Genomic DNA, 15,461 nt, shown 5'->3' with positions numbered 1-15,461 from the left:
CCTTGCCTGTCTTTCCGGTATACTGCATATTCTTTGAGAAAGTTTGTGCGTGTTGGGTTTAAGTGTGTTTCCTGGAGGCAAAGTATGTTTGGTTGGTATTGTGCAAGTATTTCATATATGTCATCCAGATTCCTGAGTAGCCCTCGGCAGTTCCAGTGTATAATGCTCTCAGCAGCCATTTTGCGAGTGATAAGGGGACGAGTTATTCAAGTGTCACCGCCTTTGTTAGGCGGCTTGACTGGTGGATGTTTTTTTCTGTTTGAGGCGGTCTAGAAAACTCCGCCTCTCTTTGGGGGACTCTCTCAGCGTCGGAGACACCGAGGATCCCGGGGTCACTTCCATTGCTTCCGGCGGAGACTCGGAAGCGGATGAAGGTTTATCAGGAGGGGTTGACTCCCTCTCTGTTGTCTGGATTGTTCCAGAGGTCTGTGCGAAGTTGACCTCTGGGACTTGAAAGGTTGGTGCAGCCGATGGCTGCTTGCTGGGGGGCCGAGAAAGGCGCGCATCAGCAAAGCTGTATTGCGTGCCCACCGTAACTAGACGCCGCCCGGCCCCCCGGCGCGCTGCGTCAACATAGGATCTTCCGGAGAGAAGCGAGAGCTTCTTCCGGGCTTCAGGGAATGTGATGTTTTCCGTTACTTTGATTTGAATGATCTTTTTCTCGTTCTGGAACATTTCACAAGTTCGCGAGTACGCAGCGTGCGGCCCATGACTGTTGGGGCATTCTGTTTGGGTGGCACTGCAGCTTTCAGTAGGATGCTCGTGAGCACCACACTTTGCACAGGTGAGTTTTCCGCGACATGTGTTTGATCCGTGTCCGTACTTTTGGCACTTAAAACATCTTCTCGGGTTTGGAACATAGGGGCGTACTTTGCAGTGAATCAACTCTGCTTTCACAGCATCTGGTAGACGGGAACGACTAAAGGTCAAGACGATATGGGGTGTCAATACATCTTCGCCGTTTCGCCTTATGGTGATGCGGCGTAGGGCAATGACACCTTGATCTCTGAAGCCATCAAGGAGGTCTGAGTCTGTTTCACGGATCAGATCACGGTCTGATATTACGCCTTGAACTGTGTTCAGACTGCAGTGGGGGGTAACGGACACCTGTAAATGAGCAAACTGCTTTTGCTTGAGTAGGATGTCAGAATGATCTTTCTGTGACACTTCAACAAGAAGATCGCCGGATGACAGTTTCTTTGCTTCATAGTTTCTTCCTATCATTTTCTGAAGGGTCCTAGCGATAACAAAAACAGACATTGCAGCGACTGAGTCGTTGTCTACAAGAGAGTGAATAATCAGGAAACGGGGAAAGTGATCGCAATCAGTTCGAGTTCTGTCAAAGCTTTCTTCGGTGCGGCCCCTTTTCAGGGACCGATCGGGTTTTTTGGAAGAAGAAATACTCATGCGATATGGGCATGCTGACGGTTCCTAGAATGTCACCTGTGTTTCACCGTCTTATTCACAGGAAGGTCCCGGAGCTCGCCGCCTGGTAAACAGACGAAGAGCCCGTCGGCCAGAGCTTGACCATGGCCCCGACCGCCACCGTTCATGGTTTCTACCCTTCACCTCAAAACCTTTCGCCACGGTGCGGATGACAGCTTCGGTATGGGGGCTAAGGGTCCGTGGTGGCGCCAAGCACCATCACCTTGATACTCAAGGCGCCCTTGCGGGGAATTTACTTCTTGCGACAGTTCAAGCGCAGTCTAGGAAAAAAAATATCTTATTGGGAATACATGTTCTGTCTTGCTGTGAAATGCTTAAGACTGTTGCACTGGAAATAATTTGTTAGGTATTTTTTTTAAATGAATGCATGGTGGCACCTTTTTGTCCCACAGAGCATGCGAAAGTTTTTATACCAACAGTCATTTTTACAATTTGTACACTTGAAAACAGTGCACAAAAAATATGGATGTTTGCTTACTTATTAGCCTACTGTGACGTTTTGAATGTGAATGACTTCGGGTAGTTCTGTGAGGCAGCGTTAATTGTATGATACATGACACCGCATACAGTTATGGCTTGTTTCAGGGAGGACATCAGACTTGTTATCTGACAAAAGAATAAGTTTGGTGGCAAAACATTTTTCCATGTGCTCTACTGTTTCTCGGCATCATTATTGATGATTAATTGATCAAAAAATGAAAATGATAGTGTTTGAAATTGTGATAGTGTGTGGCCAGCCATATTCAAAGAGCAGCAGCAGCAACAAATATCTATCAGACGAGGCAGAAGGTTTTCTTTTAGAATGTGTCAAGATCCTTTATACCATGCAAAGAAAAAAATTGGTTTAAAATAGCTATCAGACGAGGCAGAAGGTTTTCTTTTGGCATGTGTCAAGATCCTTTGTACCATGCAAAGAAAAAAATTGGTTTAAAAGTTTCATCAGTAGCTTTAAAGCATTCAGCCTAGATACTGAAGCTGACAATTGTCAATCAAGGATGAAGTCATCAAATATTTTAAGAAACTTATATTGGCAGTAGCTGCACGAAATAGCATTCGAGGGATAACATGGCCTTGTACAAAACTTTAGAACGAACCCATTTTTGTAAAACATTCTATGTTAAAGGCAAACCAAGTGTATTACAAGTTGATGCAATACATTAAACAAAACAAACCGCAGTGTATCCTCAGTGTACCCACCAATCTGCACTATAGCCTTCGACAACATAGTATGAGAACCACCAAAATAAGAACCAATTACAGAAAACAACTATTCAGTTACCAGGCACCTTCACTACTAAATCGCCCACGCAATTTTTAAGATGAAATTATGGACAGTTCGAATAAATCACACAGAACTTTTCTCGTTCTGAACAATATTAGTTTGTCTGATTAGAACCACAGTATAACTTGTCAGTCTTTTGTTTCTTTTGTTTTCTGGTTGTAGTTGGTCTGAAACAAAATGTCCTTTGGGTATTCTGATGGATTCTCATATTTCTTGTTGACATGTACTGCTTTACGAAAATGATAGATTATGGGGTTTTACGTGCCAAAACCAGTTCTGATTATGAGGCACGCCGTAGTGGGGGACTCCGGAAATTTAGACCACCTGGGGTTCTTTAACGTGCACCTAAATCTAAGTACACGGGTGTTTTCGCATTTCGCCCCCATCGAAATGCGGCCGCCGTGGCCGGGATTCGATCCCGCGACCTCGTGCTCAGCAGCCCAACACCATAGCCACTGAGCAACCACGGCGGGTTGCTTTACGGTACCTGGTAACTGACTAGTTGTTTTCTGTAATTGGTTCTTATTTTGGTGGTTCTCATATCATGTTGTCGAAGGCTGTAGTGCAGATTGGTGGGTACATTAAAGATACACTGCGGTTTGTTTTGTTTAATGTATTGCATCAACTTGTAATACACCTGCTTTACGAAAATAAGCAACACTCCAGTTGATTTCAGTATGTCTGTATGATACATGTTGCTGCGTACAGCCTGCGTGCCGAATTGTTGTAGGAGCAGAAGCATTTGTCAGGCCACATGTCCTTTAGCTTCTGCTTCCTTTCTATTGTAAACAGGAGAAATAAACTCATTTGTTCATTCAAAGTAGCACTCAAACCATTCATTTACAAGGTGCTGTGAATGAAGCTATTGTCTGATGGCTATGGGGTGGATGGAGTTGACTCCAAATGCATTGCATTTTAGAATAAAAAGTACTTAATGCACATTTACCCCTAACTGAAAAGAAATTTTGTTGTCTTGCAAAGAATATAAAGAAGCCTTTTAGTCCAGATATACCTAAACAAACGTAATTCCTGTGAGAAAATTCAAGGTTGCAACTTTTACCAGACTTTATTTTAATAATAGACTTTATTTTTAAAGCAGTTTCAAGTTTTTCTTATTGGTTATATTTCTTGCAGGTTTTCTGCTGTCAAAGTCTTTGAAACTACAGGGTGTATCATACATACAATACGTGACAACATTTGGGCTGGTAAAAGTTGCAACCTTGAATTTTCTCACAGGAATTGTGGTTGTTTAGGTATATCTGGACTAAAAGGCTTTTTTATATTCTTTGCAAGAGAACAATATTTTTTTTCAGTTAGGGGTAAATGTGCATTAAGTACTTTCTTTTTTCTAAAATGCAATGCATTTGGAGTCAACTCCATCCACCCCATAACCGTCAGACAATAGCTTCATTCACAGCACCTTGTAAATGAATGATTTGAGTACTACTTTGAATGAACGAATGAGTTTATTTCTCCTGTTTACAATAGAAAGGAAGCAGAAGCTAAAGGCCATGTGGCCTGACAAATGCTTCTGCTCCTACAACAATTCGGCACGCAGGCTGTATGCAGCAACATGTATCATACAGACATACTGAAATCAACTGGAGTGTTGCTTATTTTCGTAAAGCAGAACATGTCTACAAGAAATATGAGAATCCATCAGAATACCCAAAGGACATTTTGTTTCAGACCAACTACAACCATAAAACAAAAGAAACAAAAGACTGACAATTTATACTGTGGTTCTAATCAGACAAACTAATATTGTTCAGAATGAGAAAAGTTTTGTGTGATTTATTCGAACCTTCCATAATTTCATCTTAAATATTGCGTAGACGATTTAGTAGTGAAGGTGCCTGGTAACTGACTAGTTGTTTTCTGTAATTGGTTCTTATTTTGGTGGTTCTCATATCATGTTGTCGAAGGCTGTAGTGCAGATTGGTGGGTACATTAAAGATACACTGCGGTTTGTTTTGTTTAATGTATTGCATCAACTTGTAATACACCTGGTTTGCCTTTAACATAGAATGTTTTACAAAAATGGGTTCGTTCTAAAGTTTTGTGCAAGGCCATGCTTCCCTCGAATGCACGTAAGACTTTTTTTTACCGTATTATCAATTTATTATTTTTTTGCGATGTAGTGCCCCAAATTAATATGCAGTAGGTTAATCAAGAATAAAAGAGTGCGTAGTACAATGAGCTTTTCAACCATGGAGGAACCAGAGTACCCAGTCTGTATAAGCAACCAACAGTTCTGGTTAGTTCCATACCAAGTTTCTCAATGTGCATGTTCCACGATGTGCATGTTGATATTGTATATCCACAGTGTTTGTAAATAGAAGTGGGAAGGCTTTGGTAATGTTGCATAAAGAAGCCTAGATGCCAGGAAACCAATGGTCCTGCTAATGGCAAAGCTTCAGTACTTGTACAATACTGTTGTTTTTTTTGCAAAAATGCAGTGCATTCACAGTCAACCCCATCACGCAGACATCGGGCAGTTGCTTCATTGACAGAACCAGGTAAGTAACATAAAATGTTTTTAATAGTTTACATCCATAAAGTTTCCAAATACAGTTAAGAAAACTTTCATATTGTCACAGTAAAGCTGCATTGTAGAAAAGCAGTCGTTTTTCAAGTAAAACTTCTGCATTATATGCACATTGTGTACTCTTTGTTTGGGCTACAATGTAATTCTCCCAGAGTAGCACCACCATGCAGAACTTGGCCAGAGACATCAGTGCTGATATCAGGCACTACTTGGTGTTTTTTCTTTGAGGGCGAGTTAATCTGGGCATGCAAAACAGCCATATATTTTTAGTTGCTGCTAAATGTAAAGTTGCTTAAGCAGCTGTTTGAACAGTTTTCATGCTCTCATTTGTATGGAAGTAGCTAAATAAATCTTTACCTCTGATTTTATGCAATATGTCGGGTCTTTATATGTGCTTCTGTTTTGTGTTAGTATGCTTATTTAGCTTCTTGCTTTATAAAGTTGGTGATGTAGATTTTTTTTAATTAGATGGGGATTGCAGCACCCAGCTTTTTTAAAGGACCGTGTGTAGTGGATTTTGGAGACAATGATAGCTATATTGAAATATATATATTGATGTATTTTCATGTGTGAATTATGTACATTGTGGCATACAATTGGAGGGGTACTCTGAAATGAATTACTTTGATGCAAAAAAAAAACTTTTTGGGGTGTACTATATTTAAATTCTGGATAAGGCTTGGTCGGGATAGAAATTTTGTTGTGGATGGGAGATGTGTTGGGAAATAGGGATTCTTGGCAGGTACACTTCCAGCAAGCACTAAAAGAAGCTGTTTCACCTATTGTGTACATATTGACAGAAGTTGAGTTTTTGAGGAAGTTGTGCAGGAGCTGTATATTGTCCCAGCAATATTTTTTGGGAGGCATAGTGAGAGGCTACTTAAATCACCTTGGTTCCCCCGGTGGTAGCGGCCCAGTTTTTCTGGTTTTGCTGAATCCCGATTCATTGCAAGAAGTTTATTTAGCTTTTGTTGAATACTTTGCACTCTCTTCACCATTACCTAGATGATCTTGAATCTACGTTTCCAGGCCTCAGTCATGTGCATCCAGCTGCTGCACCGGGTGAGTATGTTGTTAACTAGTGCAATTATGATATGCTCTTTTTGTTTTTCATAAAAAGCATTTTAAGCAAATATAGAATGCCTCTGCTTGGAGGAACAATGGGACTGTAATAGTACTATATATTTAAAACAGCAAAAGTTATCTGCCGAGTTCTCACATGATCTCGCAGCGTTTGAGGTCATCACTCATAAATTTGTTGAAATTCTGGAACAGAAATCCAAACTTAGTTTTAAAGAGAAATAGGGTCTACTTGTGAATAAGTTCACTTTTTAAAGATAATTATCTGGGCTGGAAGAACTTTGAATGCTGCCAGCAAACCTGTTCAACAAAGGACCAATCACTAATTCTTTTCTTTAGCTCTGGGACCTCTGTCACAACCACTGTAAGAAGATTCATAATTGTGCAGACAAGCACAAAAATTTTCTTGAACTGTTGTTCTTGTCAGTGAAAATTAGTGAATGAAAATTGTTGTCTGCATAAAGAAAAAGTGCTTGAACTTACATTTATTTATTATTCACACAATTATTATATTCCACTCGAATGTATGAAGTATTTAAGGTATTATTTAAAACCTTGGTTTCACAGGACCCTACACAGCTTCAGAAACAAAAAGAAGCGCCTTTTTAAAACTGCTAAATGTTTGACGACGCCAACATCATGGGCAAAGCAAAATACCGTTGAAAAAGTGTATTGTAGTGCTGTTGCAAAACAAACAAAAATTATTTTCACGTGAATTAGTGGCAAATGGAATTTTTTTAGAGAATAAAAATCACAATAATTTGTTACCCTCATTCTGTGTTTTGAAGGCAAATATTTGTCATGCAAGTATGCAGATTTTAAGACTAATCAGATGTGAAACTAATCTTGCAATCAGCAGAAAACAATTGTTAGTTTGGTAGAGCCACAGTATTTACTTGGAAGTATTTTTGAAAGCCCAGAGCAAAAATGTGTCCCGCAGTTTAAAATCTGTAAGAAGTAAATTTTACAACACAAATAAAATGATTGTTCAGTTATGCCCAAGCTGATCTTACTTAAAAACATTCTGTTCAACTTTCCTACTCTTCCTTTTACAAAAAATGCAGTGGGCCTTGATCCTGCACCTGCGAGCACCACTCAAGCGTCATCTTCAGGTAGCAAAACAGTTGCAATTGCTGCTTGTAACTGTCATCTGTAAAACTTAACTATTAATACAGAGAACGTTCTTGCAATTGCAATCTGCACATGTGCAGTGCTTCAGTAAAGGATTCACTATTATAAAATTTATTTAGTTGACTGCTCCGTGTTGTTACTAAAAAGAAGTTCATATTTCATAACAGTGCTTGAACAAGAATTATCAGTGGAGTGAATGCTTCTACTATGGGACATGTCTTCGTCAAAGCAAATGATGCCCTGACGAAGACCAGTCTCCTCATCAAAACGTTCACTCCAGCGACATATGCCGTTTGACCACGGTTTCTCAGTTCAAGCCTCCATGTTCTTTTTAATGACTTGTTTACACTTCATATTTTGTTGCAATTTCAGCATGTTTGTATATAAATAATTCATTAAAAACTTGCAAAGGATTTGCTTGAATATTTGGATAGATACATGTTTAGACATAAGAAAATATTGCAACTCCTTGAAAAATTCAGCAAGCGAAAAAAAATTTTAACTATAATTCTGAACATGTCTACAATATTGAACATCTCAATTGTGGCGAAGTAATATTGATACAATGTTTTGGCAGTGCAGTAACTGTTGGTTTTCATGTGACAATGTTTTTCAGACACCTCCCTTATTCTTCGAGAATTGTGTATTATAAAACGGCAGCTCCGGACTGTCACAAGATTGATTGCACAATGCCAAAAGCCAACTTCAATTGAGGAGGAATTGAATGCGTTGCTGCCACTGAAAACTGAGGAGGATGTTGATGAACTTGAAAGAAAGCTGCGGTCAAGCCAACAATTTTACACGCAAATGGTAGGAATAAATAGGGGATATGTGAAATTCTGCTCGCGTGCTTCCTCACAAACCAAAACAGTGGACCTCATGCTAGAATCGTAAATAAAGTGTCAACACGCTTACCAGTTGCATCATTCCTGCCACCTTGCGTCCACATACCATCCAAGCCCTAAAAACATGTCTCACCTTAAACTGGGCTACTAGAGGGAATGCGTCTATCTTAATTGGCAAGGGCAACTTAGACGTGTGAAAGCCTGCTTATGCAATTTGGCATATCCCCTCTTATTTTATAATACTTTAAACAAGCAGTGCGTAACATTAAGGTTGAGTTGAGAGAGCTATGTGCCTACGTACAGAGCCTACATCACACACTAAGTGCAATTAAACTAATTTCACAACATGCACTCTAGAGATTTGTTACTAGGTGATAGCCAAATAGAGAGGCAAGCTAGTCATCCAAAGAGAGCTATGCATGTGCACTGACAAAATAAATGACTTGTCAAATCTATTGTATATTTTTGTAGGATAATTTACCTTCGTTGAACTATAGCACTGGTTTTTAGCAAATCAAGGCACACATTCATGCTGCCAGCAAAATACACTTAAATAACATATGTGATTCTCTTATTTTGTCCACGTCCTGTTCAGCCTGGTTCTTGGAATTAAGTTAGTTCATTTCACTGCGTAATATTTTAATGTAATCTAGTCTTTGCATCTTACCAGACACCTAAATAGGTTCCCGTCTAGGCTAGTTTGGGCTTCAGTACATATAAGTGTCCGATGGTGGCATTGGAACCAGCGTTCTCCATTACAGCAGCTGGTTTCTTTACCCATAAGGTCATAGCCACTTACGTAGGCCAAGTGAATAAAAGCCTAGTTACCCAACTTGTGTGAACTTGTGCCGGCTCGCACATTGAGATGGTTGGATTACGAGGCAGGTCACGTTGCATAAGTTTGCTTATAAAAGCATGAGCGTGCCATTTTCCTCGATCCTTCCCTGCGACAGCTATATAGTGCTTTGAAATGCTGTGTTACAATGCACAACCGACAGAATTGGCCCAGTTTGCTTATTACGCTGCCTTCAGGACAGGCCCAGGTTATACTGTTTCTTCACTTGAGTGCAATATATTGGTCATAGCACCATCGCATCAATTTTATAGTATCATCACCCCCCCCCTTCCCCCAAGCTGGGCCATTCATTGTCAAGTTATTTTTGTCCTTATTACCGCATGGCCACTTTGCTGTTGTCGTCGCATACAAGCTCACGTAGCACAATTTGTTACCTTACATGGACATGTTGGGCTGTCTGGTGGCACTTAGCTGAAATCTAAATGAGGCTGGATAGCCAGCTAAACTACCCGTGAAAAGCTTTGCACACAACACCGATTCCCATACTATGTGGGATGTGCATAATATTTTCTGCTCTGCAGAATCGTGTCTATTTTTCAGCCAGTGTTGGCGTTAGCGGTTCACAGCAAAGTTGTTTATGTGCTGGTGAATCAGCACAAGTCTACTTCCTAACTTCTTTTGGGTTATGGTACAGTTGGTGGTAAATCATCATAGACCTCTTAATTGCTGCCTCTATTCAGCTAAGTTTTGTTACATCAGCGCCATTCTATTTGTCTACTTTCCACCAATGACATCATGCTTTGGTTGCAGAGGAAATTCTAGTTGCAAACAATTGTTTTCAATTTTTCTCGCTCAAGAAAACGGCAGAAAGCTTATTGATCAAAGCTACGAAATTACTTTAATAGTGCTGTGGTTGCAGAGAAAATTCTAGTTGAAAACAATTTATTGCCCAAAAAATGTGGAGAAACCTCCTTCAATCCTACAATCTTGCGTGTCATGCTATGCCACTCTGCTCTCATGAACCAAAGGGCTGTACAGTGAAGGCTTCATCGGCTAAGAAATAGTTCTGCCAAAATGGTAACAAGAGCCATTATCAGTAGTTTATCTGCATAAGGGCCAGTGCCAGTTGCTAAGCTGCATTTATTTTCTAGTACAGCGCAATTATAAAACACTTCCTTGTATACCTTTTTCTGATACTGTAAAACCCCTGCATTTAAGGCATGGTGTACTTCGGATGTAAATTGCTATGACCATGCAATTGACAGGACACTCAGCAGTGCACAGCGATTGTTCTGAACTTACAAAGATATCCCAGGTTGGCTGGCTGGACACCTGGAAGACATCATACGCAGAGAATACAAAACCAGTCCTTGACATGTTGCAAACAGATGCTTATGAAATGTATAAAGACAATGTTTACCATAAGAATATTTTTTATTTTTCACAGGTCAATCTGCTCACTGGCGTTGGAGGCAGTAACGTTAATTCTGCAGCATCCCGTGTGATGGCCAGGCTGTTCGAGGATCAGCTTGGACAAAAGTACAGCCTGTACGGACAGAAGGGGAAGCTAGCGTTTTCCAACTTGCAGCTTTTCACTGTACTCCAGAGTAAGTACCCAAAGTTTTTCATTAAACTAGATGGTATATCGGGTTGAAACACCATTGTGTACGAGTACACTGACAGTGAAAACATTTTTCTCTCTGCCTCTCATGTTTAACAAAGTTTCAATGACTGAATGCTTACATTTTCTTTATTTACATTTTACATTTACATTTACTTTCTTTACATTTACGTAACACGTAAATTGCATGCAAAATCAGGTATATAGAAATAGTCAATAGGCTGAAGCCTTTCGTATCTTTATTTAAACAGCTGTAAAGCTGTCATGCCAAATGTGATCGGTAGATCAATATTCACCAGTTTCCTATGCATCACGAGTTTCAAGACTTTGACAACAAGAAATGTACACTCACAGTACAGAACTAAGAACTGAGAGTTTATTTTTGTTTTGGTAACTCTAAATGTGTTGGGCTCTTGTGTACAACAATCTGAAAGCACATGGTGCAGTCTGCAGGTGTCACTATTGCACAGTAGGATTTTGCACTCTTTACTTGCAAGAGCAAGAAAGTCACACTGATGCATTTTCCATGCAGTTTCAGAATTTCTTGTGCCTTGATGATTGCTCTAGTGTTCCTCTATCTTTTCCTTTCATGATTACAGGTGCTTGATTGAAAAAAAAATGCCAGCAACCACAATCATGATACACATATTATACAAGAGTTTCAGTTCTCCTATATTTGCATTAGATTAGCCACAGCAAAAAAAGGGCATAGCCTAGCAAGCTGGTGTCAGTGTCGCATTTTCTCCAGTTAACTAACTTTCCAGAATGTGCCATCTGGTCAACACTAGCTCGTTCCAGGCAACGGTCAATGTTTAGCATGATGACACATTCATATTGTGCGGTGAAGGCATGATTTGCAGTATACGTACCGTCATCATGCGAGAGGGATGCTCTAGGCCAAGTAGACTAAACTGGTAAATTCCTGGATGAATGTCTTTGACAACGTAGGTATAATGTGAAAAGGGTTGTTAGTGGGCATCTTTGTGTTCTTTGTCGCAATTATTACCAGCCTCCTTTCGATCAAACATGTCCCAGTTTAAAGGAAAGACTTGCTCGAATAATGATCAAAGCACAAGAAATTTTGATAAAACATGATGGCAAGCGTGTCACTGTGACTGTGGTCAAGTACAGAGTTAGAATTCCTATCATATAACAAGTGAAGTGTGCATGGGATGCTTCCGCAGATTGCATTATGTGCTTGACTTCTGTAGTCTGTATTTTATCTCTATCCGGGTGTGCACCCAGCCAAAAAAAGAAAAAACAGTTTACTCCAATTAGCTTTTCCAATAAAAATCAACTGACACCAATGGAACCAATTGGAAAATCCTTACCTCTTACCGTTTACGATTGGGTCACAGGAGAAACCAATTGGTGTTGCCAATTGAAATGAACTGGACCCAATTGGAACCGATTGGAAAATCCCTAGTTCCAACTGGTTACGATTGAGTCAAAGTGAAACCAATTGAGTCTGATTGGATTTGCCAATTGGAAGCAACTGGGCCCATTGGGAAATATTTACCTCCATTTGGTTACAATTGAATCAGGGATGCAACCAATTGAGTCCAATTGGACTTGTCGGTTTGAACCAGCTAGGCCCACCTTACATTCCCAACTGAGTCTAATTGGACTACCAATAGGAATAAACTAGCTAGAACGTAACCAACTGGGAAATCATACTTTCAGTTTATGAACCCATTCAAGGAAACTGGAATGAGTTATAGCTATGCATGCAGTAGTACTAAGGCTATAGCAAGCCTGTTTCTGACAGCTGGAATCCTATTTAGGTTTGCATTGTGGGGTATATATGTGTATTGGTATTGCCCATTGGTGTAATTGGTCATTCCAACCAATTGGTTTCAAACCAATTGGCACTCATTGGGTACAATTGGTCACTCCAACAAAAACCAATTGATCACGTTCCAGTTGATTCAATTGGTCCAGTTATGTACTAATTTACGATTGGAAATTTTCCAGTTGGTACCAGTTGGAAATTTCCCAATTGGTGTCAATTGCTTTTTTTGACAGGGAAGCATATCTATAGCTGCTCTAAGAAAAATGAACCAACTTCAATGCTAGATGCAAGCCCAGTTCCTGGGGGCGAGCTGGTACACTTTGGTAATGCACTACCAACCAGCCCAATGCTTAAATTTGTCCAATTAAACTAGTTTCAAAATAAAGTATGTATACATGTCCAGCTTATAAGGTGGCAAGAGTGTAGTTAGACTCTACATAGGTCACAGGTAAACATGGTTTCTACTACAGTGTAGACTGCTTATAACGTAAGTCGCCGGAGTTGCGAATATCTGCACTATAAGCGGTACCGCACTATAACCAAAACAACAATTTTCAAGCCCTGCACGTATGCAAAACATGTAGACCAAGCATGTATACACGCTTTGTACTATCATAGCTCACTGGCGAAAACGTAATCGCGATGTGCACGCGATAGTACAAAGCGTGTATACATGCTTGGTCTACATGTTCGACAGCTTTGCACCGAGTCAAAACGAAACAACAGTTTGCCGCAACCGCTGCGGAAAAAACCGTGACCGCTATCGACGCGATTATGAACGGCGACTTTGCGGTGCTGAAGGCACGTGCCCAACGCACGCACCAAGTCTGGCAAATTAACTACCATTCGCTGCAACAACTGGCGGTCGAAATCGTGGTCGCTATCTATGCGATCATCGATGGCGACTACGCAGTTCTTTAGGCACGCGGCCGACGTGCGTATAGAGTAAAAACGAAACTACTGTTCACCGCAACCACTGCAGAGAAAACCGCGGCCGCTATCGCCGTGATCGTGGATGACAACTACGCAGTTACTAAAGCCCGAAAGAACTTTTTGGTGTCCTGCAGTTCATTTAGCACTTGTTTTCATTTTTCTAGTTAAGTTTTGATGAAAATTCCACCGGCAGCACCATCTAATATTTTAATGTGTGCAAAACAATGCTAGTAAATTTTTTCATTGTGTTTGGTGGATTGATGTGTTTTAGAACTTGGAGCATACACTTTTGTATTTTAGTCATATGGGTTTTTTGTGTTTGGCCAGAGGCTGTCCGGCAGATGCCAGGGATGTCAATGGCCTCACTCCGAAACATTCAAGATGGTGTAAAGACATGGCTGAAGAATTGCCCGGCACGTGTCAAGACTGCTGCGAAGAAGTAAGACAGTAGCCTCTTACACACACATTACCAAAATATTTATTCCTTTCTCCATAAATGTGGTTTTGCAAGATGAGGTCCCAAGCATGATGCAAGAAATGCATTTATATTTTCGCTTGTCAGCTGAAAATTGGCACATATTTTCCTATAGTGACAACGTAACATTGCACATAAATGTTTCTTTGGTGTTAGGACAGCAGCGCCAATGAACTGTGTGCTTTGCTTAGTCAAACTTAAGCAATATTTCGAAATCATGTTACAATTTTTTGCAATTGTAAAACAGTGCGACGCAATGTTAAGCTAGGACATTTTCTATGCATAATGGTGGAAATGAAGTTATGAAGAGTTTGCTGAAGTTTTACAATAAGAATTTGTCGCTAAAATAAAAAGATTTATGCAGTGGTGTAGTGCAATTTGAACACGCATTACAGGCAGTAGCCTAGATTTGAAACTTAGTTTCAAACTGTCATGTGCACGTTTTTTCGTAAGCCCATGCTTATTTCTACAATCCTGGATTTCTACTGCATTGAAGACAACTTTAAAATAGAAGCAGTTCTTGCAGGAACGTTCACCTAAGTGTACATTTCGACCAGTTTAGATTTGAGGCTGTTCAGAGTGCAAAACAAATTTAGTGTCCAAGGTATAGTTCATATTGTTGCCAGTTTCTTCATCGTATAAGACCATCGAAATGCGCAAAGAAAACGAGACCGTGTTTGTTTTGCCACTTCACCTTTGCACATGTATTCCGCAGCTATTTCGTCACCACTTCCTTCAGTTCACTGACAAGGGATATATAAGAAAACATTTATTACACAATGTGTTGGCAGTAGCATACGAGCAAGTCGCTGGTTCTGTTATACAGGTTGGTGTGCCTACCTCTGACGTCATACACACGAAATCAGCCACACCTTAGTACCCGGATTACAATATGCAGTGCATTTCCATATCAATTGCTTTTTCCAGTTCTTTCCTGTACAATATGCAGAGAAGCCATGTAGTATAGAATCCATATTTCATGCTATAGAATTGCTGCATGCTTCTTTGTAATCTGTACCGATATGCCTGTGTTTTCAAGGGCTAGAGTAAAGTAAAAATGTATGTCAACCTAAATGGTAAAACCACCATATATAGGCATTTATTTTCAACAGTAATTATATTAACACATCTCACATTTTCTTTGTGGCAGGAACCGCTCCATGCCTGGTGCCACTGATCCAGCGCAGTGATTGCACACATGCAAATTTTTCAAGTTACAGAGATGACTCAAGATGGCGGTGCTGCCATAGACACGCTTTACTATGGACCCACCTTTTTTTTACTCAATTTTCATTGTCTGTATCTTTTTCTTGTTTGTTTTTGTTTCTTTCATGTGTTTCTATTTAATCAATAATCCATTTTTTGTGTAATGGGGCCTTAGAAAGTGAACTGGGGTGGAAAAGAAAGTGAACCGGGCCGCCTGCAAATTGTGCCATATGCCACAAGTATTTCTTGCCTTTCTGGCCTCTGCCTGTTTATTCACGTGAGCACAAATGCCGCCTAGGTTCTTCG

The 15,461-nt window shown here is 40.2% G+C and overlaps 1 long non-coding RNA gene across 1 annotated transcript; it reads left to right on the top strand.

Moving 5' to 3' along the window:
- Window positions 1–6,201: 6,201 nt before the first annotated feature.
- Window positions 6,202–14,082, top strand: LOC125942180 (uncharacterized). The gene is made up of 5 exons (XR_007464879.1): window positions 6,202–6,338; window positions 7,421–7,468; window positions 8,104–8,297; window positions 10,576–10,735; window positions 13,802–14,082. It is a non-coding gene; the product is annotated as an uncharacterized LOC125942180 (long non-coding RNA).
- The last annotated feature ends 1,379 nt before the right edge of the window (window positions 14,083–15,461 follow it).

This window comes from Dermacentor silvarum, chromosome 1, assembly GCF_013339745.2.
Source record: "Dermacentor silvarum isolate Dsil-2018 chromosome 1, BIME_Dsil_1.4, whole genome shotgun sequence".
Taxonomy (NCBI): domain Eukaryota; kingdom Metazoa; phylum Arthropoda; class Arachnida; order Ixodida; family Ixodidae; genus Dermacentor; species Dermacentor silvarum.
This window is presented reverse-complemented; position numbering and strand designations above follow the sequence as displayed.